This window comes from Entelurus aequoreus, linkage group LG10 (assembly GCF_033978785.1).
Source record: "Entelurus aequoreus isolate RoL-2023_Sb linkage group LG10, RoL_Eaeq_v1.1, whole genome shotgun sequence".
Taxonomy (NCBI): Eukaryota; Metazoa; Chordata; class Actinopteri; order Syngnathiformes; family Syngnathidae; genus Entelurus; species Entelurus aequoreus.
Genome location: NC_084740.1, coordinates 16020953 through 16048921, shown reverse-complemented (window position 1 = coordinate 16048921; position 27969 = coordinate 16020953). Strand labels below are relative to the sequence as shown.

Below are 27969 nucleotides of genomic sequence, written 5' to 3'. Positions count from 1 at the left end.
ACTCGACAGAAGTCACAATTTTATAAGAAAACTTTAAAAATGTTGGCAATATCATAATAATAATCGGAATTTTACATATTTTTTGTTTGTAATTGTTTTTTAAATCTTCATCTTCAGTATTATAATAAAAGTTGTGGTTTTACTCAACGCGAGTCAAAATGTTACAAGACAAACTGAAAGTTTGAGTAATATTATGATAAAAATGGGAATTTTACTCAATAACAGTCGCAATTTTTTACAAGAAAAGCTTACAATTTGGGCAATTTTGTGAAGAGTCGTAATTTTACTCGACAGAAGTCACAATTTTATAAGAATGCTTTAACATTTTGGCAATTTTATAATAATAATAATCAGGAATTGTACTTGGCAAAATTATGACAAAAGTCATAATTTTCCTATTTTACAAGAACAATCAAAAAATTGGCAATATTGTGATGAAATTCAACATTTTTTTTGACAAATGTCACCATTTTGCATTAAAAAGTAATACTTTTACAATTGGAATTTCACAAGAAAAGGTCACAAATTCTGAAGAAAAACGTAGAATTTTGGCAGTGTTTTAATAAAAGTTGTGATTTTACTCAACGCGAGTCAAAATGTTGCAAGAAAAACTGAAAATGTTTGCAATATTATGATAAAAGTTGGAATTGTACTCAATAACAGTCGCAATTTTTACAAGAAAAGCATAAAATTTGGGCAATTTTGTGAAAAGAGTCGTAATTTTACTCGACAGAAGTCACAATTTTATAAGAAAACTTTAAAAATTTTGGCAATATCATAATAATAATCGGAATTTTACTTTTTTTTGTTTGTAATTGTTTTTTAAATCTTCATCTTCAGTATTATAATAAAAGTTGTGATTTTACTCAACGCGAGTCAAAATGTTACAAGAAAAACTGAAAGTTTGTGTAATATTATGATAAAAATGGGAATTTTACTCAATAACAGTCGCAATTTTTTACAAGAAAAGCTTACAATTTGGGCAATTTTGTGAAGAGTCGTAATTTTACTCGACAGAAGTCACAATTTTATAAGAATGCTTTAACATTTTGGCAATTTTATAATAATAATAATCGGGAATTTTACTTGGCAAAATTATGACAAAAGTCATAATTTTACTATTTTACAAGATTAATCAAAAAATTGGCAATATTGTGATGAAATTCAACATTTTTTTTGACAAAAGTCACCATTTTGCATTAAAAAGTAATAATTTTACAATTGGAATTTCACAAGAAAAGGTCACAACTTCTCAAGAAAAACGTAGAATTTTGGCAGTGTTATAATAAAAGTTGTGATTTTACTCAACGCGAGTCAAAATGTTACAAGAAAAACTGAAAATGTTTGCAATATTATGATAAAAGTTGGTATTGTACTCAATAACAGTCGCAATGTTTACAAGAAAAGCTTAAAATTTGGGCAATTTTGTGAAAAGAGTCGTAATTTTACTCGACAGAAGTCACAATTTTATAAGAAAACTTTAAAAATGTTGGCAATATCATAATAATAATCGGAATTTTACATATTTTTTGTTTGTAATTGTTTTTTAAATCTTCATCTTCAGTATTATAATAAAAGTTGTGGTTTTACTCAACGCGAGTCAAAATGTTACAAGACAAACTGAAAGTTTGTGTAATATTATGATAAAAATGGGAATTTTACTCAATAACAGTCGCAATTTTTTACAAGAAAAGCTTACAATTTGGGCAATTTTGTGAAGAGTCGTAATTTTACTCGACAGAAGTCACAATTTTATAAGAATGCTTTAACATTTTGGCAATTTTATAATAATAATAATCAGGAATTGTACTTGGCAAAATTATGACAAAAGTCATAATTTTCCTATTTTACAAGAACAATCAAAAAATTGGCAATATTGTGATGAAATTCAACATTTTATTTGACAAATGTCACCATTTTGCATTAAAAAGTAATACTTTTACAATTGGAATTTCACAAGAAAAGGTCACAAATTCTGAAAAAAAACGTAGAATTTTGGCAGTGTTATAATAAAAGTTGTGATTTTACTCAACGCGAGTCAAAATGTTGCAAGAAAAACTGAAAATGTTTGCAATATTATGATAAAAGTTGGAATTGTACTCAATAACAGTCGCAATTTTTACAAGAAAAGCTTAAAATTTGGGCAATTTTGTGAAAAGAGTCGTAATTTTACTCGACAGAAGTCACAATTTTATAAGAAAACTTTAAAAATTTTGGCAATATCATAATAATAATCGGAATTTTACTTATTTTTTGTTTGTAATTGTTTTTTAAATCTTCATCTTCAGTATTATAATAAAAGTTGTGATTTTACTCAACGCGAGTCAAAATGTTACAAGACAAACTGAAAGTTTGTGTAATATTATGATAAAAGTGGGAATTTTACTCAATAACAGTCGCAATTTTTTACAAGAAAAGCTTACAATTTGGGCAATTTTGTGAAGAGTTGTAATTTTACTCGACAGAAGTCACAATTTTAGAAGAATACTTTAACATTTTGGCAATTTTATAATAATAATAATCGGAATTTTACTTGGCAAAATTATGACAAAAGTCATAATTTTACTATTTTACAAGATTAATCAAAAAATTGGCAATATTGTGATGAAATTCAACATTTTTTTTGACAAAAGTCACCATTTTGCATTAAAAAGTAATAACTTTACAATTGGAATTTCACAAGAAAAGGTCACAATTTCTCAAGAAAAACTTAGAATTTTGGCAGTGTTATAATAAAAGTTGTGATTTTACTCAACGCGAGTCAAAATGTTACAAGAAAAACTGAAAATGTTTGCAATATTATGATAAAAGTTGGAATTGTACTCAATAACAGTCGCAATTTTTACAAGAAAAGCTTAAAATTTGGGCAATTTTGTGAAAAGAGTCGTAATTTTACTCGACAGAAGTCACAATTTTATAAGAAACTTTAAACATTTTAACAATATCATAATAATAATCGGAATTTTACTTTTTTTTTGTTTGTAATTGTTTTTTAAATCTTCATCTTCAGTATTATAATAAAAGTTGTGATTTTACTCAACGCGAGTCAAAATGTTACAAGAAAAACTGAAAATGTTTGCAATATTATGATAAAAGTTGGAATTGTACTCAATAACAGTCGCAATGTTTACAAGAAAAGCTTAAAATTTGGGCAATTTTGTGAAAAGAGTCGTAATTTTACTGGACAGAAGTCACAATTTTATAAGAAAACTTTAACAATTTAGGCAATATCATAATAATAATCGGAATTTTACATATTTTTTGTTTGTAATTGTTTTTTAAATCTTCATCTTCAGTATTATAATAAAAGTTGTGATTTTACTCAACGCGAGTCAAAATGTTACAAGACAAACTGAAAGTTTGTGTAATATTATGATAAAAGTGGGAATTTTACTCAATAACAGTCGCAATTTTTTACAAGAAAAGCTTACAATTTGGGCAATTTTGTGAAGAGTTGTAATTTTACTCGACAGAAGTCACAATTTTAGAAGAATACTTTAACATTTTGGCAATTTTATAATAATAATAATCGGGATTTTACTTGGCAAAATTATGACAAAAGTCATAATTTTACTATTTTACAAGATTAATCAAAAAATTGGCAATATTGTGATGAAATTCAACATTTTTTTTGACAAAAGTCACCATTTTGCATTAAAAAGTAATAACTTTACAATTGGAATTTCACAAGAAAAGGTCACAATTTCTCAAGAAAAACTTAGAATTTTGGCAGTGTTATAATAAAAGTTGTGATTTTACTCAACGCGAGTCAAAATGTTGCAAGAAAAACTGAAAATGTTTGCAATATTATGATAAAAGTTGGAATTGTACTCAATAACAGTCGCAATTTTTACAAGAAAAGCTTAAAATTTGGGCAATTTTGTGAAAAGAGTCGTAATTTTACTCGACAGAAGTCACAATTTTATAAGAAACTTTAAACATTTTAACAATATCATAATAATAATCGGAATTTTACTTTTTTTTTGTTTGTAATTGTTTTTTAAATCTTCATCTTCAGTATTATAATAAAAGTTGTGATTTTACTCAACGCGAGTCAAAATGTTACAAGAAAAACTGAAAATGTTTGCAATATTATGATAAAAGTTGGAATTGTACTCAATAACAGTCGCAATTTTTACAAGAAAAGCTTAAAATTTGGGCAATTTTGTGAAAAGAGTCGTAATTTTACTCGACAGAAGTCACAATTTTATAAGAAAACTTTAACAATTTAGGCAATATCATAATAATAATCGGAATTTTACATATTTTTTGTTTGTAATTGTTTTTTAAATCTTCATCTTCAGTATTATAATAAAAGTTGTGATTTTACTCAACGTGAGTCAAAATGTTACAAGACAAACTGAAAGTTTGTGTAATATTATGATAAAAATGGGAATTTTACTCAATAACAGTCGCAATTTTTTACAAGAAAAGCTTACAATTTGGGCAATTTTGTGAAGAGTCGTAATTTTACTCGACAGAAGTCACAATTTTATAATAATGCTTTAACATTTTGGCAATTTTATAATAATAATAATCGGAATTTTACTTGGCAAAATTATGACAAAAGTCATAATTTTACCATTTTACAAGAACAATCAAAAAATTGGCAATATTGTGATGAAATTCAACATTTTATTTGACAAATGTCACCATTTTGCATTAAAAAGTAATAATTTTACAATTGGAATTTCACAAGAAAAGGTCACAACTTCTCAAGAAAAACGTAGAATTTTGGCAGTGTTATAATAAAAGTTGTGATTTTACTCAACGCGAGTCAAAATGTTACAAGACAAACTGAAAGTTTGTGTAATATTATGATAAAAATGGGAATTTTACTCAATAACAGTCGCAATTTTTTACAAGAAAAGCTTACAATTTGGGCAATTTTGTGAAGAGTCGTAATTTTACTCGACAGAAGTCACAATTTTATAAGAAACTTTAAACATTTTAGCAATATCATAATAATAATCGGAATTTTACTTTTTTTTTGTTTGTAATTGTTTTTTAAATATTCATCTTCAGTATTATAATAAAAGTTGTGATTTTACTCAACGCGAGTCAAAATGTTACAAGACAAACTGAAAGTTTGTGTAATATTATGATAAAAATGGGAATTTTACTCAATAACAGTCGCAATTTTTTACAAGAAAAGCTTACAATTTGGGCAATTTTGTGAAGAGTCGTAATTTTACTCGACAGAAGTCACAATTTTATAAGAATGCTTTAACATTTTGGCAATTTTATAATAATAATAATCTGGAATTTTACTTGGCAAAATTATGACAAAAGTCATAATTTTACTATTTTACAAGATTAATCAAAACATTGGCAATATTGTGATGAAATTCAACATTTTATTTGACAAAAGTCACCATTTTGCATTAAAAAGTAATAATTTTACAATTGGAATTTCACAAGAAAAGGTCACAATTTCTCAAGAAAAACTTAGAATTTTGGCAGTATTATAATAAAAGTGGTGATTTTACTCAACGCGAGTCAAAATGTTATAAGAAAAACTGAAAATGTGTGCAATATTATGATAAAAGTTGGAATTGTACTCAATAACAGTCGCAATTTTTTACAAGAAAAGCTTAAAATTTGGGCAATTTTGTGAAAAGAGTCGTAATTTTACTCGACAGAAGTCACAATTTTATAAGAAAACTTTAAAAAATGTTGGCAATATCATAATAATAATCGGAATTTTACTTATTTTTTGTTTGTAATTGTTTTTTAAATCTTCATCTTCAGTATTATAATAAAAGTTGTGATTTTACTCAACGCGAGTCAAAATGTTACAAGACAAACTGAAAGTTTGTGTAATATTATGATAAAAATGGGAATTTTACTCAATAACAGTCGCAATTTTTTACAAGAAAAGCTTAAAATTTGGGCAATTTTGTGAAGAGTCGTAATTTTACTCGACAGAAGTCACAATTTTATAAGAAACTTTAAACATTTTAGCAATATCATAATAATAATCGGAATTTTACTTATTTTTTGTTTGTAATTGTTTTTTAAATCTTCATCTTCAGTATTATAATAAAAGTTGTGATTTTACTCAACGCGAGTCAAAATGTTACAAGACAAACTGAAAGTTTGTGTAATATTATGATAAAAATGGGAATTTTACTCAATAACAGTCGCAATTTTTTACAAGAAAAGCTTACAATTTGGGCAATTTTGTGAAGAGTCGTAATTTTACTCGACAGAAGTCACAATTTTATAATAATGCTTTAACATTTTGGCAATTTTATAATAATAATAATCGGAATTTTACTTGGCAAAATTATGACAAAAGTCATAATTTTCCTATTTTACAAGAACAATCAAAAAATTGGCAATATTATGATGAAATTCAACATTTTATTTGACAAATGTCACCATTTTGCATTATAAAGTAATAATTTTACAATTGGAATTTCACAAGAAAAGGTCACAACTTCTCAAGAAAAACGTAGAATTTTGGCAGTGTTATAATAAAAGTTGTGATTTTACTCAACGCGAGTCAAAATGTTACAAGAAAAACTGAAAATGTTTGCAATATTATGATAAAAGTTGGTATTGTACTCAATAACAGTCGCAATGTTTACAAGAAAAGCTTAAAATTTGGGCAATTTTGTGAAAAGAGTCGTAATTTTACTCGACAGAAGTCACAATTTTATAAGAAACTTAAACATTTTAGCAATATCATAATAATAATCGGAATTTTACTTTTTTTTTGTTTGTAATTGTTTTTTAAATCTTCATCTTCAGTATTATAATAAAAGTTGTGATTTTACTCAACGCGAGTCAAAATGTTACAAGACAAACTGAAAGTTTGTGTAATATTATGATAAAAATGGGAATTTTACTCAATAACAGTCGCAATTTTTTACAAGAAAAGCTTACAATTTGGGCAATTTTGTGAAGAGTCGTAATTTTACTCGACAGAAGTCACAATTTTATAAGAATGCTTTAACATTTTGGCAATTTTATAATAATAATAATCGGGAATTTTACTTGGCAAAATTATGACAAAAGTCATAATTTTACTATTTTACAAGATTAATCAAAAAATTGGCAATATTGTGATGAAATTCAACATTTTATTTGACAAATGTCACCATTTTGCATTAAAAAGTAATAATTTTACAATTGGAATTTCACAAGAAAAGGTCACAACTTCTCAAGAAAAACGTAGAATTTTGGCAGTGTTATAATAAAAGTTGTGATTTTACTCAACGCGAGTCAAAATGTTACAAGAAAAACTGAAAATGTTTGCAATATTATGATAAAAGTTGGAATTGTACTCAATAACAGTCGCAATTTTTACAAGAAAAGCTTAAAATTTGGGCAATTTTGTGAAAAGAGTCGTAATTTTACTCGACAGAAGTCACAATTTTATAAGAAAACTTTAAACATTTTGGCAATATCATAATAATAATCGGAATTTTACATATTTTTTGTTTGTAATTGTTTTTTAAATCTTCATCTTCAGTATTATAATAAAAGTTGTGATTTTACTCAACGCGAGTCAAAATGTTACAAGACAAACTGAAAGTTTGTGTAATATTATGATAAAAATGGGAATTTTACTCAATAACAGTCGCAATTTTTTACAAGAAAAGCTTACAATTTGGGCAATTTTGTGAAGAGTCGTAATTTTACTCGACAGAAGTCACAATTTTATAAGAATGCTTTAACATTTTGGCAATTTTATAATAATAATAATCTGGAATTTTACTTGGCAAAATTATGACAAAAGTCATAATTTTACTATTTTACAAGATTAATCAAAACATTGGCAATATTGTGATGAAATTCAACATTTTATTTGACAAAAGTCACCATTTTGCATTAAAAAGTAATAATTTTACAATTGGAATTTCACAAGAAAAGGTCACAATTTCTCAAGAAAAACTTAGAATTTTGGCAGTATTATAATAAAAGTGGTGATTTTACTCAACGCGAGTCAAAATGTTACAAGAAAAACTGAAAATGTTTGCAATATTATGATAAAAGTTGGAATTGTACTCAATAACAGTCGCAATGTTTACAAGAAAAGCTTAAAATTTGGGCAATTTTGTGAAAAGAGTCGTAATTTTACTGGACAGAAGTCACAATTTTATAAGAATACTTTAAAATGTTGGCAATATTATAATAATAATCGGAATTTTACTTGGCAATATTATGACAAAAGTCATAATTTTACTCAAAAAAAATTGGCAATATTGTGATGAAAGTCAAAATTTTATTTGACAAATGTCACTATTTTGCATTAAAAAGTAATAATTTTACATAAGCAATAATTTTACGAGAAAATATTGCAGTATTACAGAAGCAAAAATAATATGAGAAATTGTTCCCAATTCTATAAGAAAAAAGTTGACACATTGTGAGAAAAAGACTGCTTTTAGTTCATTTAAATTTTTTGTTTGTAATTGTTTTTTAATCTTCATTATTTACTTCAAGTTATCACAGTATGTAATTACATACATCTTTATGTTATTTTCTTTATCAATTTTGGCCAAATGGGGCGCATTTCAATTTCTTACACACACTTGTTATTTCATATGTTGACCAGAGGGGGAGCACTTTTAAAACCGACACACAGTCAGTTTGAAAAATCCCTCCTTTTTGGGACCACCCTCATTTTGACAGATTTCACCACCAGGGGTGCAAATGAGACATTATTAGATGCAATGGTTTTCCTTATTGGGACCATGATTTATGTCATCACTTGTTCACACCTCCTCATGTGGAAGCTACTTTTCCTTGTTGATGTCTCAAGAAGGGTAGAAATACAAGAACACACACACACACACACACACACACACACACACACACATACACACACGCACACATTAATGAGATTGCAGTGCCTTCTCCTCTCTACACAGCTGACCAGGCGTGAAAATCCAGATGCCGTGTCAAGATTATACTAATATAATCACGAAACAACGCTCAGATGCCTTTTCCTCAACACCCAAAACCAGTGAAGTTGGCACGTTGTGTAAATCGTAAATTAAAAACAGAATACAATGATTCAACTTATATTCACTTGAATAGACTGCAAAGACAAGATATTTCATGTTCGAACTGAGAAACTTTTGTTATCTTTTTGCAAATAATCATTAACTTAGAATTTAATGGCAGTAACACATTGCAACAAAGTTGTCACAGGGGCATTTTTACCATTGTGTTACATGGCCTTTCCTTGTAACAACACTCAGTAAACGTTTGGGAACTGAGGAGACACATTTTTGAAGCTTTTCAGGTGGAATTATTTCCCATTCTTGCTCGATGTACAGCTTAAGTTGTTCAACAGTCCGGGGGTCTCCATTGTGGTATTTTAGGCTTCATAATGCGCCACACATTTTCAATGGGAGACAGGTCTGGACTACAGGGAGGCCAGTCTAGTACCCGCACTCTTTTACTATGAAGCCACGTGGCTTGGCATTGTCTTGCTGAAATAAGCAGGGGCGTCCATGATAACGTTGCTTGGATGGCAACATATGTTGCTCCAAAACCTGTATGTACCTTTCAGCATTAATGGTGCCTTCACAGATGTGTAAGTTACCCATGTCTTGGGCACTAATACACCCCCATACCATCACAGATGCTGGCTTTTCAACTTTGCCCCTATAACAATCCGGATGGTTCTTTTCCTCTTTGGTCCGGAGGACACAACGTCCACGGTTTCCAAAAACTATTTGAAATGTGGACTCGTCAGACCACAGAACACTTTTCCACTTTGCATCAGTCCATCTTACATGAACTCGGGCCCAGCGAAGCCGGCGGCGTTTCTGGGTGTTGTTGATAAATGACTTTGGCTTTGCATAGTAGAGTTTTAACATGCACTTACAGATGTAGCGATGAACTGTAGTTACTGACAGTGGTTTTCTGAAGTGTGGTGATATCCTTTACACATTGATGTCGGTTTTTGATGCAGTACCGCCTGAGGGATCGAAGGTTGTTGCTCGTTTCCGCCCGTGGAAGGACCAGTAGAAGGCATTAAGTCTGTAATACTGAGTATGGATTCAGGTCAAATCAAACGGTGCCATATTTGGATACCTTTGTGGCTCGTTACCTCACGTCCGGTTTCAGATTCCGCACCGGCTCAAACACTTGACGGGTAAACAAGCATTTAAGCGCACTCAAGGAGGACTTACATCTAGATAATGTTCCATGCCAACAAAGAAAGTATGCCTGATAGAAAACACTCGAGCGTACAGTAAGGCTCGACTTTTCAAAATGCTAATTGGCTTTGCCATAGACATGCTACTGATTAGCATTAGCGATTTTAGATGACGATTTTAACACCTCCAAATTTGTCAATGAATACTACAACTACAGTGCATGTTACAACTAAACAGCTGGTGTGTAATAAGTACAATACTCACAGTATAAACACTTTTTGGGGCGCACAAAAAGACTTAATTGAGCTTAAAAGCAAAGACTACTCCCTGACTAGGCAACACACCGTGCCCTACAGACAACTATCTAACATCTTGGACTACAGACTACTATCTTACATCTTGGACTACAGACTACTATCTAACATCTTGGACTACAGACTGCTATCTAACATCTTGGACTACAGACTACTATCTAACATCTTGGACTACAGACTACTATCTAACATCTTGGACTACAGACTGCTATCTAACATCTTGGACTACAGACTACTATCTAACCACTTGGACTACAGACTACTATCTTACATCTTGGACTACAGACTACTATCTAACATCTTGGACTACAGACTACTATCTTACATCTTGGACTACAGACTACTATCTAACATCTTGGACTACAGACTACTATCTAACATCTTGGACTATAGAGTACTATCTAACATCTTGGACTACAGACTACTATCTAACACCTTGGACTACAGACTACTATCTAACATCTTGGACTACAGACTACTATCTAACATCTTGGACTATAGAGTACTATCTAACATCTTGGACTACAGACTACTATCTAACACCTTGGACTACAGACTACTATCTATCATCTTGGACTACAGACTACTATCTAACATCTTGGACTATAGACTACTATCTAACATCTTGGACTACAGACTACTATCTAACACCTTGGACTATATACTACTATCTAACATCTTGGACTACAGACTACTATCTAACACCTTGGACTACAGACTACTATCTATCATCTTGGACTACAGACTACTATCTAACATCTTGGACTATAGACTACTATCTAACATCTTGGACTACAGACTACTATCTAACACCTTGGACTATAGACTACTATCTAACATCTTGGACTACAGACTGCTATCTAACATCTTGGACTACAGACTACTATCTAACATCTTAGACTACAGACTGCTATCTAACATCTTGGACTACAGACTACTATCTAACATCTTGGACTACAGACTACTATCTTACATCTTGGACTACAGAATACTATCTAACATCTTGGACTACAGACTACTATCTAACATCTTGGACTACAGACTACTATCTAACATATTGGACTACAGACTACTATCTAACATCTTGGACTACAGACTACTATCTAACCACTTGGACTACAGACTACAATCTAACATCTTGTACTACAGACTACTATCTAACCACTTGGACTACAGACTACTATCTAACATCTTGGACTACAGACTACTATCTGACATCATGGACTACAGACTACGATCTAACATCTTGGACTACAGACTACTATCTAACATCTTGGACTACAGACTACTATCTAACCACTTGGACTACAGACTACAATCTAACATATTGTACTACAGACTACTATCTAACCACTTGGACTACAGACTACTATTTAACATCTTGGACTACATACTACTATCTAACATCTTGGACTACAGACTACTATCTAACCACTTGGACTACAGACTACTATCTAACATCTTGGACTACAGACTGCTATCTAACATCTTGGACTACAGACTACTATCTAACATCTTGGACTACAGACTACTATCTAACCACTTGGACTACAGACTACTATCTAACATCTTGGACTACAGACTACTATCCAACATCTTGGACTACAGACTGCTATCTAACATCTTGGACTACAGACTACTATCTAACATCTTGGACTACAGACTGCTATCTAACATCTTGGACTACAGACTACTATCTAACATCTTGGACTACAGACTGCTATCTAACACCTTGGACTACAGACTGCTATCTAACATCTTGGACTACAGACTACTATCTAACCACTTGGACTACAGACTGCTATCTAACATCTTGGACTACAGACTGCTATCTAACAGCTTGGACTACAGACTACTATCTAACATCTTGGACTACAGACTACTATCTAACATCTTGGACTACAGACTACTATCTAACATCTTGGACTACAGACTACTATCTAACCACTTGGACTACAGACTACTATCTAACATCTTGGACTACAGACTGCTATCTAACATCTTGGACTACAGACTACTATCTAACATCTTGGACTACAGACTACTATCTAACATCTTGGACTACAGACTACTATCTAACATCTTGGACTACAGACTGCTATCTAACATCTTGGACTACAGACTACTGTCTAACATCTTTGACTACAGACTGCTATCTAACATCTTGGACTACAGACTACTATCTAACATCTTGGACTACAGACTACTATCTAACCACTTGGACTACAGAATACTATCTAACATCTTGGACTACAGACTACTATCTAACATCTTGGACTACAGACTACTATCTAACATCTTGGACTACAGACTACTATCTAACATCTTGGACTACAGACTACTATCTAACATATTGGACTACAGACTACTATCTAACACCTTGGACTACAGACTACTATCTGACATCATGAAACTGCAGGCTAATTCTATTATATAATACTTGCAAATGACACTCAGACATGTCAGGAAAAAGCTGGACATCACAGCTGTCATCATCTGTTACTGGTCAATTAAATAAATATATTTTGTTAGTAAACAATTACAATTTATTAACACAAACGAAAGTACCAAACATTTTTGAAGTTGAGTTGTGGCATGAAGTAGTTGTGTTGTGGAATTATTTAGCTGTGTTGTGGCATGAAGTGGTTGTGTTGTGGCATTATGTGGTTGTGTTGTGGCATGAAGTGGTTGTGTTGTGGCATGAAGTAGTTGTGTTGTGGCATGAAGTGGTTGTGTTGTGGCATGAAGTAGTTGTGTTGTGGCATGAAGTGGTTGTGTTGTGGCATGAAGTAATTGTGTTGTGGCATGAAGTGGTTGTGTTGTGGCATTATGTGGTTGTGTTGTGGCATGAAATGGTTGTGTTGTGGCATTATGTGGTTGTGTTGTGGCATGAAGTGGTTGTGTTGTGGCATGAAGTGGTTGTGTTGTGGCATTATGCGGTTGTGTTGTGGCATAAAGTAGTTGTGTTGTGGCTTCATGTGGTTGTGTTGTGGCTTTATTCTGTTGTGTTGTGGCATTATGTGGTTGTGTTGTGGCATGAAGTGGTTGTGTTGTGGCATGAAGTGGTTGTGTTGTGGCATTATGTGGTTGTGTTGTGGCATGAAGTGGTTGTGTTGTGACATTATGTGGTTGTGTTGTGGCATTATGTGGTTGTGTTGTGGCATGAAGTGGTTGTGTTGTGGCATGAAGTAGTTGTGTTGTGGCATGAAGTGGTTGTGTTGTGGCATGAAGTAGTTGTGTTGTGGCATGAATTGGTTGTGTTGTGGCATTATGTGGTTGTGTTGTGGCATGACGTGGTTGTGTTGTGGCATGAAGTGGTTGTGTTGTGGCATGATGTGGTTGTGTTGTGGCATGAAGTGGTTGTGTTGTGGCATGAAGTAGTTGTGTTGTGGCATGAAGTGGTTGTGTTGTGGCATGAAGTAGTTGTGTTGTGGCATGAAGTGGTTGTGTTGTGGCATTATGTGGTTGTGTTGTGGCATGAAGTGGTTGTGTTGTGGCATTATGTGGTTGTGTTGTGGCATGTAATGGTTGTGTTGTGGCATTATGTGGTTGTGTTGTGGCATGAAGTGGTTGTGTTGTGGCATGAAGTGGTTGTGTTGTGGCATTATGCGGTTGTGTTGTGGCATAAAGTAGTTGTGTTGTGGCTTTATGTGGTTGTGTTGTGGCATGAAGTGGTTGTGTTGTGGCATGAAGTAGTTGTGTTGTGGCATGAAGTGGTTGTGTTGTGGCATGAAGTAGTTGTGTTGTGGCATGATGTGGTTGTGTTGTGGCATTATGTGGTTGTGTTGTGGCATGAAGTGGTTGTGTTGTGGCATGAAGTAGTTGTGTTGTGGCATGAATTGGTTGTGTTGTGGCATTATGTGGTTGTGTTGTGGCATGACGTGGTTGTGTTGTGGCATGAAGTGGTTGTGTTGTGGCATGATGTGGTTGTGTTGTGGCATGAAGTGGTTGTGTTGTGGCATGAAGTAGTTGTGTTGTGGCATGAAGTGGTTGTGTTGTGGCATGAAGTAGTTGTGTTGTGGCATGAAGTGGTTGTGTTGTGGCATTATGTGGTTGTGTTGTGGCATGAAGTGGTTGTGTTGTGGCATTATGTGGTTGTGTTGTGGCATGTAATGGTTGTGTTGTGGCATTATGTGGTTGTGTTGTGGCATGAAGTGGTTGTGTTGTGGCATGAAGTGGTTGTGTTGTGGCATTATGCGGTTGTGTTGTGGCATAAAGTAGTTGTGTTGTGGCTTTATGTGGTTGTGTTGTGGCATGAAGTGGTTGTGTTGTGGCATGACGTAGTTGTGTTGTGGCATGAAGTGGTTGTGTTGTGGCATGAAGTAGTTGTGTTGTGGCATGATGTGGTTGTGTTGTGGCATTATGTGGTTGTGTTGTGGCATGAAGTGGTTGTGTTGTGGCATTATGTGGTTGTGTTGTGGCATGACGTGGTTGTGTTGTGGCATGAAGTGGTTGTGTTGTGGCATGATGTGGTTGTGTTGTGGCATGAAGTGGTTGTGTTGTGGCATGAAGTAGTTGTGTTGTGGCATGAAGTGGTTGTGTTGTGGCATGAAGTAGTTGTGTTGTGGCATGAAGTGGTTGTGTTGTGGCATGAAGTGGTGGTGTTGTGGCATGAAGTGGTTGTGTTGTGGCATGAAGTGGTTGTGTTGTGGCATTATGTGGTTGTGTTGTGGCATGGAATGGTTGTGTTGTGGCATTATGTGGTTGTGTTGTGGCATGAAGTGGTTGTGTTGTGGCATGAAGTGGTTGTGTTGTGGCATTATGCGGTTGTGTTGTGGCATAAAGTAGTTGTGTTGTGGCTTTATGTGGTTGTGTTGTGGCATGAAGTGGTTGTGTTGTGGCATGAAGTGGTTGTGTTGTGGCATTATGCGGTTGTGTTGTGGCATAAAGTAGTTTTGTTGTGGCTTTATATGGTTGTGTTGTGGCATGAAGTGGTTGTGTTGTGGCATGAAGTGGTTGTATTGTGGCATGAAGTAGTTGTGTTGTGGCATGAAGTGGTTGTGTTGTGGCATGAAGTGGTTGTGTTGTGGCATGAAGTAGTTGTGTTGTGGCATGAAGTGGTTGTGTTGTGGCATTATGTGGTTGTGTTGTGGCATGAAGTAGTTGCGTTGTGGTTTATGTTGTTGTGTTGTGGCATTAAGTAGTTGTGTTGTGGCATTATGTGGTTGTGTTGTGGCATGAAGTAGTTGTGTTGTGGCATGAAGTGGTTGTGTTGTGGCATTATGTGGTTGTGTTGTGGCTCTATGCTGTTGTGTTGTGGCATTATGTGGTTGTGTTGTGGCATTAAGTAGTTGTGTTGTGGCATGAAATCGTTGTGTTGTGGCATGAAGTGGTTGTGTTGTGGCATGAAGTGGTTGTGTTGTGGCATGAAGTGGTTGTGTTGTGTTGTGGCATGAAGTGGTTGTGTTGTGGCTTTATGTGGTTGTGTTATGGCATGAAGTGGTTGTGTTGTGGCATTAAGTAGTTGTGTTGTGGCATGAAATGGTTGTGTTGTGGCATGAAGTGGTTGTGTTGTGGCATGAAGTGGTTGTGTTGTGGCATGAAATGGTTGTGTTGTGGCATGAAATGGTTGTGTTGTGGCATGAAGTGGTTGTGTTGTGGCATGAAGTAGTTGTGTTGTGGCTTTATGTTGTTGTATTGTAGAATGTGCATTTGTCGTGGCACTTGCATTCATGCTGTGGCCGAACGTTGTTGCGTTGCAGCTGAAAGTTGTGTTGCGGCTGTAAGTTGTTGTGTTGTGCGATAGTGCCTAACAACGATTGTCACCTGGCAGGTGGCAGGACTTTGCGTGGTAGAGATGAGTCGCAGACGAGTCGAGTCTTTTGAACAGCTCTTTAAATTGAAGGACAAGAACTCGTCCACAGTTGCAAGTCCTTCTTGCTCGCACATCTCCAAAAAAAAAAAAAAGGAGAATAATGTGCAAAAGTTATTTCGATAGAGTTTAATTACAAACCCTGTTTCCATATGAGTTGGGAAATTGTGTTAGATGTAAATATAAACGGAATACAATGATTTGCAAATCCTTTTCAACCCATATTCAGTTGAATGCACTACAAAGACAAGATATTTGATGTTTAAACTCATAAACTTTTTTTTTTTTTGCTAATAATAATTAACTTAGAATTTAATGGCAGCAACACATTGCAAAAAAGTTGTCAGAGGGGCATTTTTACCACTGTGTTACATGGCCTTTCCTTTTAACAACACTCAGTAAACGTTTGGGAACTGAGGAGACACATTTTTGAAGCTTTTCAGGTGGAATTATTTCCCATTCTTGCTTGATGTACAGCTTAAGTTGTTCAACAGTCCGGGGGTCTCCGTTGTGCTATTTTAGGCTTCATAATGCGCCACACATTTTCAATGGGAGACAGGTCTGGACTACAGGCAGGCCAGTCTAGTACCCGCACTCTTTTACTATGAAGCCACATAAGCAGGGGCGTCCATGGTAACGTTGCTTGGATGGCAACATATGTTGCTCCAAAACCTGTACGTACCTTTCAGCATTAATGGCGCCTTCACAGATGTGTAAGTTACCCATGTCTTGGGCACTAATACACCCCCATACCATCACAGATGCTGGCTTTTCAACTTTGCGCCTATAACAATCCGGATGGTTCTTTTCCTCTTTGGTCCGGAGGACACGACGTCCACAATTTCCAAAAACAATTTGAAATGTGGACTCGTCAGACCACAGAACACTTTTCCACTTTGTATCAGTCCATCTTAGATGAGCTCAGGCCCCAGCGAAGCCGACGCCGTTTCTGGGTGTTGTTGATAAACGGGTTTCGCCTTGCATAGGAGAGTTTCAACTTGCACTTACAGATGTAGCGACCAACTGTAGTTACTGACAGTGGTTTTCTGAAGTGTTCCTGAGCCCATGTGGTGATATCCTTTACACACTGATGTCACTTGTTGATGCAGTACAGCCTGAGGGATCGAAGGTCACGGGCTTAGCTGCTTACGTGCAGTGATTTCTCCAGATTCTCTGAACCCTTTGATGATATTACGGACCGTAGATGGTGAAATCCCTAAATTCCTTGCAATAGCTGGTTGAGAAAGGTTTTTCTTAAACTGTTCAACAATTTGCTCATGCATTTGTTGACCCTCGCCACATCCTTGTTTGTGAATGACTGAGCATTTCATGGAATCTACTTTTATACCCAATAATGGCACCCACCTGTTCCCAATTTGCCTGTCCACCTGTGGGATGTTCCAAATAAGTGTTTGATGAGCATTCCTCAACTTTATCAGTATTTATTGCCACCTTTCCCAACTTCTTTGTCACGTGTTGCTGGCATCAAATTCTAAAGTTAATGATTATTTGCAACAAAAAAACATGTTTATCAGTTTGAACATCAAATATGTTGTCTTTGTAGCATATTCAACTGAATATGGGTTGAAAATGATTTGCAAATCATTGTATTCCGTTTATATTTACATCTAACACAATTTCCCAACTCATACGGAAACGGGGTTTGTACAACAAAGGCTCTGGAAATGTCCTCAGTTATTTTTAGCGTGTGAACCAGTAGTTTGCAACATATATTTGTTTATACTTTTTCTTTGTAGTTTTAATTAGTTAAGCATTTTTTTAAGAAATACATTATTGACATGTGTGTGTTGTATCTACCAATTAGGGTGCACTGCTATATACAGTACAGGCCAAAAGTTTGGACACACCTTCTCATTCAATGCGTTTTCTTTATTTTCATGACTATTTACATTGTAGATTGTCACTGAAGGCATCAAAACTATGAATGAACACATGTGGAGTTATGTACCTAACAAAAAAAAGGTGAAAGAACTTAAAACATGTTTTATATTCTAGTTTCTTCAAAATAGCCACCATTTGCTCTGATTACTGCTTTGCACACTCTTGGCATTCTCTCCATGAGCTTCAAGAGGTAGTCACCTGAAATGCTTTTTACTTCACAGGTGCACTTGGAGCTCGTCGAGGGAATGCCAAGAGTGTGCAAAGCAGTAATCAGAGCAAAGGGTGGCTATTTTGAAGAAACTAGAATATAAAACATGTTTTCAGTTATTTCACCTTTTTTTGTTAAGTACAGTACAGCAGTGGTTCCAAACCACCGGGCATCGGCCCGGTACCGGTCCGTGGATCGATTGGTACCGGGCTGCACAAGAGTTTAAAAAAATAAAAATATATATATATATTTTTTTTTTAATTAAATAAACATAAAAAACACAAGATACACTTACAATTAGTGCACCAACCCAAAAAACCTCCCTTCCCCATTCACACTCATTCGCACAAAAGGGTTGCTTCTTTCTGTTATTAATATTCTGGTTCCTACATTATATATCAATATAAATCAATACAGTCTGCAAGGGATACAGTCCGTAAGCACACGTGATTGTATTTTTTTTATGACAAAAAAAATAAATAAAAAATCCCTTCTGTCCATCTGTCACTTCAGAAATGAAGTGACAGATGGTTTTGATGCCTTCAGTGACAATCTACAACAGGGGTCACCAACGCGGTGCCCGCGGGCACCAGGTAGCCCGTAAGGACCAGATGAGTAGCCCGCTGGCCTGTTCTAAAAATAGCTCAAATAGCAGCACTTACCAGTGAGCTGCCTCTATTTTTTAAATTTTATTTATTTACTAGCAAGCTGGTCTCGCTTTGCTCAACATTTTTAATTCTAAAAGAGACAAAACTCAAATGGAATTTGAAAATCCAAGAAAATATTTTAAAGTCTTGGTCTTCACTTGTTTAAATAAATTCATTAATTATTTTACTTTGCTTCTTATAACTTTCAGAAAGACAATTTTAGAGAAAAAATACAACCTTAAAAATGATTTTAGGATTTTTAAACACATATACCATTTTACCTTTTAAATTCCTTCCTCTTCTTTCCTGACAATTTAAATCAATGTTCAAGTAAAAAAAAATGTTTTATTGTAAAGAATAATAAATACATTTTAATTTAATTCTTCATTTTAGCTTCTGTTTTTTCGACGAAGAATATTTGTGAAATATTTCTTCAAACTTATTATGATTAAAATTCAATCTAGAAAATCTGTAGAATCAAATTTATATCTTATTTCAAAGTCTTTTGAATTTCTTTTAAAATTTTTGTTCTGGAAAATATAAAATAATTAATGATTTGTCTTTGTTAGAAATATAGCTTGGTCCAATTTGTTATATATTCTAACAAAGTGCAGATTGGATTTTAACCTATTTAAAACATTTCATCAAAATTCTAAAATTAATCTTAATCAGGAAAAATTACTAATGATGTTCCATAAATTATTTTTTAAATTTTTTCCAAAAGATTCGATCTAGCTAGTTTTTGTCTTCTTTTTTTCGGTTGAATTTTGAATTTTAAAGAGTCGAAATTGAAGATAAACTATGTTTCAAAATTTAATTGTCATTTTTTTCGTGTTTTCTCCTCTTTTAAACCGTTCAATTAAGTGTAAATATCATTAATTATTAATAATAACATAGAGTTAAAGGTAAATTGAGCAAATTGGCTATTTCTGGCAATTTATTTAAGTGTGTATCAAACTGGTAGCCCTTCGCATTAATCAGTACCCAAGAAGTAGCTCTTAGTTTCAAAAAGGTTGGTGACCCCTGATCTACAATGTAAATAGTCATGAAAATAAAGACATTGGATGAGGAGAAGGTGTGTCCAAACCTTTGGCCTGTACTGTAGGTGCATTCATTAATAGCGTTTCTATGCCACGGGGGTCTAAATAGTGAGAATTTACTCTATAGGAAATCAATGCATTCTAGTAAAAATGTCCTCGTAAAGGCCGTTCATAATTATGTTGAACATGCGCAGGATGACTCACCTCACGATTGTTGTTGAAGTACGTGTCCGAGAGAGGTGTGCTCTTCATTCAGAGGTGTTTAGGTGAGTAACCCCCCCAGAGGGGAGATGCTGATGATAAACTTCAATCAGCACCAGCCTGGCCTTGCACTTTGACCCCTTGTCGTGGCACACCCGGCCGGGGACGGCGGGTCATTCAGGTCACACACCGCTGCCGTTGCCACCTTTGACTACTGACATATCTGAGCTGGGAAAAAAACAACAAAAAAAAACAGACACACGTGTTTGTATTTATCGGATGTCAAACTGTGGTACGGGTGGTACGCCAGGGAATCATTCGATTAAGGTACAGCGTCTTACTGTTCGAACTGTGTGGCCAAAAATACTCAATGTAATTGTAAAATACAACCTCTGACTTGTTTTTAATGAATACTTAGGCCAGGGGTGTCCAAACTTTTTGCACTGAGGGCCACACACGGAAAAATTTAAGCATACGGGGGCCATTTTGATATTTTTCATTTTCAAACCATAACAAAATATATAGATTTTTTTTTTTTTTAACCTTTAGGGCTCCCGGGGACCAATCAATTGTCAAGAGTCTCAGTCATTAAAATGTTAAAAATAAGTCAAATTATTATTATTATTTTTTACAGTATATCTCTTTATCAACTTCAGGTTGATAGCAAGTAAAAAAAAAACAGGTTTTATGCCTTTTCTGTCAAAGACAACTTTGTTTTTTTTATAGTAAAACTGAAATATGCAGTATTTAGTAATTAGAGCCCTAAAAGATCAATAATGCAGGACACCATTGATTTGAATTATTTAATATTTTTGAGTAATCACAGTGAAAAGTTAAATAAAATCCCACTAAATATATTTGGGATCCAAAAGGTCTCCCACTCATAAAGTGATACATTTTTATTAGTTTTTTTTTTACTTTTCACACTTAAATTACGAGATCAACTTCAGATATATCTGTCGATTTTACGTTTGAACTATTATTTTGTTTGTTTTATGCTCTTTAGTCAAATAAAACTTTGATGTTTTTATATGGCAACCACACAATGTATGCAATATTTTTTCCACATAAAAACATTTTAAAGTGACATTTTTTAAGTAATAATTCATTGTAACATAGATTTTTTGTCTTTTTTTTCTCGAGCAATGGCAAAAAAAATACAAATAAACAAAGACAAAAGAGAAAAAAAACAGCTTGCATGGCAGCTTTGTGTCAACATTGCAACTTGTTATCGTTAGATTTCCCCTCATTCCACTGTTTTAAAATGTTTTTTTTAATATTTGCAATACTATCAATTTTGCAATTTTTGCAGAATGTGTGGGGGGCCGGTAAACGATTAGCTGCGGGCCGCAAATGTAGGGGTGTCAAACGTAAGGCGCGAGGGCCGGATCAGGCCCGTGAACAGGTTTTATCCGGCCCGCAGGATGAGTTTGCTAAGTATAAAAATTAACCGGAAATGTTTTAATGAAAGAAACTGCTGTTATAAATGTGTCCACTAGATGTCGCAATAGCAATTATGTGTATCTTTGTAGATGATGCTATATATGTACAAAATAAACCACATGATGTTAGTACATCAGTCTAGGACAGGGGTCGGCAACCCGCGGCCGCATGCGGCTCCTTGACCACTCTGATGCGGCTCAGCTACATACATGCCGACACCCCCGATTTTCCCAGGAGACTTATGGATCTCAGTGTCTCTCATAGATTACTCCCAGGGAAAAAATATTCCTATTTACACTCTAATTACTAAATAAAGGGCGTGCCCTAATTGCACTGCAGTAATTGTCCTCTATATCATTTACATACAGAGTGCCAGTCCAGCCACATGTTACATGCTGTTATTACTTGCACACACAGGAGACAGCAAAGCATACTTAGTCATCAGCCACACAGCTTACACTGACGGTAGCCGTATCAAACAACTTTAACATTGTTACGTTACAAATATGCGCCACACTGTGAACCCACACCAAAAAAGAATGAAAAACACATTTCTGGAGAACATCCCACCGTAACACAACATAAACACAACACAACCATTACCCAGAATCCCATGCAGCCCTAACTCTTGCGGTCTACATTATACACCCCCGCTACCACCAAATCCCCCCACACATCAACCCCCCCCCCCTCTCCGTGCGTTGGTTGAGCGGAAGAGTTAGGGCTGCATGGGATTCTGGGTATTGGTACCGTCAGTGTAAGATGTGTGGCTGCTGAGCTAGTACGCCTTGCTGTCACTTACGTGAGCAAGCTAAAATTGCATTCTACGTGTGGTCGAGCAGGTACACCGTTAGGGCAGACTGTAGAGGGCGCCAAATGCAGTGTCATCACGCTCTGATATTCGGGAGTCTCCCGGGAAAAATGAGAGGGTTGGCAAGTATGACGCTATCAAACGCCTCAAGCGCCATTCATTGAAAACTCGCGGGCCGCACTAACATCAAATTTCCACATTAAAGTGCGTGCCGGTGCGTGTGTCGGAGACCCCTGGTTAACATAGCACAAAGCATTTAAGCTTTGTATGCGGTGTTTTTCATTTTAAATTTTAAAAAATTTTTTGTGGCTCCCATTACTTTCTTTAATTTGTGAAACTTGCCAAAATGGCTCTTTGAGTGGTAAAGGTTGCCGACCCCTGGTCTAGGAAAATGATCAAACTACATAAATAACATCATGTAATTAGATTTTTTATTTTTTTTGTTAATCAATCCAACAAAACAATACACAACAATACCATAATAATGCAACTCCAATTCCAAAACCAAACCCGACCCAGCAACATTCAGAATAGCAATCAACAGAGCAATTGAGAGGACACACAACATGACACAGAACAATATAAAAGTAGTGAAACAAAAATTAATATTATCAAAAATAGTATCAATATTAGTAACAATTTCAACATAGCAGTGATTAAAAATCCCTCATTGACATTATCATTACAGACATTTATAAAAAACAAAAATGTAATTTGATTTTGATATTATTTTTGTATCTTGATAGATTGAAAATTAACACCAATGAGTTGACTGAGGAACATTATCACATCATTTATTCATAAAATATAAATAACAACAAATAAAGATAGAATATTAACCCCAACATGTAAGTGTAAAAAAAACAAAAAAACATTATGATTTGTACAATTTCAGAATGTGCTTGTTCTATTTTTAAACAAAGAAAATAATCTGAAGTTGTCTTTATTGTTAAGTTATCTTGCCGTAATTTTACCAGTCCGGCCCACTTGGGAGTAGATTTTTCACCATATGGCCCCCGATCTAAAATGAGTTTGACACCCCTGGTTTAGATCTTTCAAGTCACAATTGGTTGCCGGGCAGAATTTGCAGTACACTTTATTCAGATCTGCACCAAAATGTTTGAAATCTATTGTGCATTTTTATACCGGCTTTGAACACAACATTGCTCTTGAGTCTATACAGGTGTGTAGATCATTTATGAACTATTACTGGTGTAAAAAAAAAAAAGTTATTTAAGAGAAGTGCTCTGCTGTATTCCATTTTTTATTCTGTAAAACTTTACAGCCTATTGCTTTCTATAAAAACTAACACATTAAAAAAAAAAAAACAGCAACAGTTTGCCAACCAGTTGCCAGTGCCATCGTTCATGTGCGGTCTACTGCCCCCAAGTGGTGGAAATAAATCTGCACCTACTATCACTTTAGGTCCTAGTAGCTAAGACATACCCTAATGTTACAATTTAAGGTGCACATATGTGACGTGGCCACACAAATCATACCATGTGAACCCCATACTGAGGGCCATCAACACGGTGGTGCAGTGGGACTGTGAGCCCATGGAAACATGCACATCTGCCTCTCAGTCGCCCGTGTTCGAATCTCGGTGGGAACAACTGCATTGTGGAGCTGGCAATGGCTGACATTCTGTGGCGGGGCGGGTGTGCCCTTCTCCCCGTATTGATTGACAGGAGCTGGAAATGTGCACTGAGTGGGAATTTCAAACAAAAATCACTGACAAATCAAACGAGGGCATGTCAGTCATTCGCCCTCATTTGCATTCCAAGTAGGAACTTATATATCGACAGGCTTTTTGGCAAATTACCTCACTCGCCTTTCTTGCTTTTTTTACTTCACATGGAAGAAAGATCACAAGTAAATGTGCTCTCCCGTTGCAGGGGGGAGACCCTGAACGCACCATGGCTCTCTATGAATAACAGGGTCATGCCTGAGCTCCTGCTCAATCATTTCACAGGAAGGATGGTCTTTTAGTCTATAGGCTCTGCACTGCAATCATGCCACAGTGCTCAAAGATCCCTTATATCTCAGGAGGGTTGTGCTGTTTTTGAGGACCGACTGCATAATTATTGTCAAAAGATTGTCTATGTGCCAAGAGCAGTCTGCTGGTTTTGAGAGCCTTCTGCAAAAATGCAAGTCAAAGATCATTAATGTGGCAGGAACACTTCTGTTTTCAGGGACCTATTTAGCAAAAGCAAGCTGCTGTTTTTGAGGACCTACGACAAAAATACAAGTCAAAGATTATTTATATGAAAGAAGTGCTCTGCTTTTTTTGAGGACCTACTGCAGAAATGCAAGTCAAAGAGAATTTATGTGACAGGAACACTTCTGTTTTCAGGGACTTATTAAGCAGGAGCAAGCTGCTGTTTTTGAGGACCAACTGCAAACATGCTAGTCAAAGATTCTTTATATGAAAGGAGCACTCTGCTTTTTTTGAGGGCCTACTGCAAAAATGCAAGTCAAAGATAATTTATGTGACAGGAACACTTCTGTTTTCAAGGACTTATTAAGCAGGAGCAAGCTGCTGTTTTTGAGGACCAACTGCAAACATGCTAGTCAAAGATTCTTTATATGAAAGGAGCACTCTCCTTTTTTTGAGGGCCTACTGCAAAAAGGCAAGTCAAAGATCATTTATGTGACAGGACACTTCTGTTTTCAGGGACCTATTTAGCAAAAGCAAGCTGCTGTTTTTGAGGACCAACTGCAAACATGCTAGTCAAAGATTCTTTATATGAAAGGAGCACTCTGCCTTTTTTGAGGACTTTCTGCAAAAATGCTAGTCAAAGATAATTTATGTGAGAGGAACACTTCTGTTTTCAGGGACCTATTTAACAGGAGCGAGCTGCTGTTTTTGAGGACCAACTGCAAAAATACGAGTCAAAGATTCTTAATATGAAAGAAGTGCTCTGCTTTTTTTGAGGGCCTACTGCAAAAATGCAAGTCAAAGATCATTTATGTGATAGGAACACTTCTGTTTTCAGGGAATTATTTAACAGGAGCGAGCTGCTGTTTTTGAGGACCAACTGCAAAAATGCTAGTCAAAGATTCTTTATATGAAAGGAGCACTCTGCTTTTTTTGAGGGCCTACTGCAAAAATGCAAGTCAAAGATCATTTATGTGACAGGAACACTTCTGTTTTCAGGGACCTATTTAGCAAAAGCAAGCTGCTGTTTTTGAGGACCAACTGCAAACATGCTAGTCAAAGATTATTTATATGAAAGGAGCACTCTGCCCTTTTTGAGGACTTTCTGCAAAAATACTAGTCAAAGATAATTTATGTGAGAGGAACACTTCTGTTTTCAGGGACCTATTTAACAGGAGCGAGCTGCTGTTTTTGAGGACCAACTGCAAAAATACAAGTCAAAGATTCTTAATATGAAATAAGTGCTCTGCTTTTTTTGAGGGCCTACTGAAAAAATGCAAGTCAAAGATAATTGATGTGATAGGAACACTTCTGTTTTCAGGGAACTATTTAACAGGAGCGAGCTGCTGTTTTTGAGGACCAACTGCAAAAATGCTAGTCAAAGATTCTTTATATGAACGGAGCACTCTGCTTTTTTTAAGGGCCTATTGCAAAAATGCAAGTCAAAGATCATTTATGTGACAGGAACACTTCTTTTTTCAGGGACCTATTCAGCAGGAGCGTTCTGCTGTTTTTGAGGACTAACTGCAAAAATGCTAGTCAAAGATTCTTTATATGAACGGAGCACTCTGCTTTTTTTGAGGTCCTATTGCAAAAATGCAAGTCAAAGATCATTTATGTGAGAGGAACAGTTCTGTTTTCAGGGGCCTACTTAACAGGAGCTACCTGCTGTTTTTGAGGACCAACTGCAAAAACACTACTCAAAGATCCTCTATACAACAGCAGCACTATGCTACTTTAAGACCTAGGCAGGGGTGTTCTGCTGTTTTTAAGAATCCGCCACAAAAATACCGGTCAAAGACCCTTTGTGTGACAGAAGCGTTCTGCTATTATTGAGGACATACCACAAAAACACTAGTCTTCTATGTGACAGGAGCACTTTGCTACTTTAAAGGACATGCTTGATAGGAGCGTTCTGCTGTTTTTGAAGACTTACTGCAAAACACTACTCAAAGATCCCTTACATGACAGGAGAGCTCTGCTGTTTTTGAGAATTTGCTGCAAAAATACTTGTAAAATAGTCTGTATATGACAGGAGCGCTCTGCTGTTTTTGAGTACCTACTGCAAAAACACTACTCAAATATCCTCTATACAACAGCAGCACTATGCTACTTTAAGACCTAGGCAGGGATGCTTTGCTGTTTTTAAGAATCTGCCACAAAAATACCAGTCAAAGACCCTTTGTGTGACAGAAGCGTTCTGCTATTTTTGAGGACATACCACAAAAACACTAGTCTTCTATGTGACAAGAGCACTTTCCTACTTTAAAGGACATGCTTGATAGGAGCGTTCTGCTGTTTTTGAAGTCTTACTGCAAAACACTACTCAAAGATCCCTTACATGACAGGAGAGCTCTGCTGTTTTTGAGAATTTGCTGCAAAAATACTTGTAAAATGTTCTGTATATGACAGGAGCGCTCTGCCGTTTTTGAGTACCTACTGCAAAAACACTACTCAAAGATCCCTTACATGACAGGAGAGCTCTGCTGTTTTTGAGAATTTGCTGCAAAAATACTTGTGAAATATTCTGTATATGACAGGAGCGCTCTGCCGTTTTTGAGTACCTACTGCAAAAACACTACTCAAAGATCCTCCATACCACAGCAGCACTAAGCTACTTTTAAGACCTAGGCAGGGGTGCTCTGCTGTTTTTAAGAATCTGCCGCAAAAATACCGGTCAAAGACCCTTTGTGTGACAGAAGTGTTCTGTTGTTTTTGAGAACATACTGCAAAAACACTACTCAAAGATCCCTTACATGACAGGAGAGCTCTGCTGTTTTTGAGAATTTGCTGCAAAAATACTTGTAAAATATTCTGTATATGACAGGAGCGCTCTGCCGTTTTTGAGTACCTACTGCAAAAACACTACTCAAAGATCCCTTACATGACAGGAGATCTCTGCTGTTTTTGAGAATTTGCTGCAAAAATACTTGTAAAATATTCTGTATATGACAGGAGCGCTCTGCCGTTTTTGAGTACCTACTGCAAAAACACTACTCAAAGATCCTCTATACAACAGCAGCACTAAGCTACTTTAAGACCTAGGCAGGGGTGTTCTGCTGTTTTTAAGAATCTGCCACAAAAATACCGGTGTGACAGAAGCGTTCTGCTATTTTTTAGGACATACCACAAAAACACTAGTCTTCTATGTGACAGGAGCACTTTCCTACTTTAAAGGACATGCTTGATAGGAGCGTTCTGCTGTTTTTGAAGTCTTACTGCAAAACACTACTCAAATATCCCTTACATGACAGGAGAGCTCTGCTGTTTTTGAGAATTTGCTGCAAAAATACTTGTAAAATATTCTGTATA

General features: G+C 35.3%; 1 protein-coding gene across 1 annotated transcript in view; it reads right to left on the bottom strand.

Annotated features, from left to right (window-relative positions):
* grik4 (glutamate receptor, ionotropic, kainate 4) overlaps nucleotides 1–20270 on the bottom strand; it is a 1090788-nt gene extending 1070518 nt beyond the window's left edge. Inside the window, exon 1 of the mRNA XM_062060216.1 lies at nucleotides 20249–20270. The gene's annotated coding sequence lies outside the window, so the exon portion shown is untranslated. The remainder of the gene's footprint in view (nucleotides 1–20248) is intronic.
* Between the last annotated feature and the right edge of the window lie 7699 nt (nucleotides 20271–27969).